Here is a 290-nt window from a genome sequence, read left to right as displayed (position 1 = left end):
AAAAAATCCAAACATGCGTACCCAGCAACATTCATACATATGTACGCTAGGGTGGTCCAAAAATGCATGTGAAAAATTAAAGTCGGAAGTAGGATTGTTCTGTACCGAAAAAATATACCCTTATTTTTTTATTTTGATATCAAAAAATGTTTAGAGGTCTCTCAAGCTCCATGTATTTTTTATGGAGAAAAAACAGCTTTTCGTAGAAATGGTATAGACCAGTAAAAAATCAATATTTTTCTACCAGAAAACTCTGCGTATCTACAGGAGACTCCCAATAATAATACCCA

The sequence above is a fragment of the Rhagoletis pomonella genome, unplaced genomic scaffold, assembly GCF_013731165.1.
Source record: "Rhagoletis pomonella isolate Grant_MI unplaced genomic scaffold, Rhpom_1.0 Rhpom_scaffold_00005, whole genome shotgun sequence".
Taxonomy (NCBI): Eukaryota; Metazoa; Arthropoda; class Insecta; order Diptera; family Tephritidae; genus Rhagoletis; species Rhagoletis pomonella.
This window is presented reverse-complemented; position numbering follows the sequence as displayed.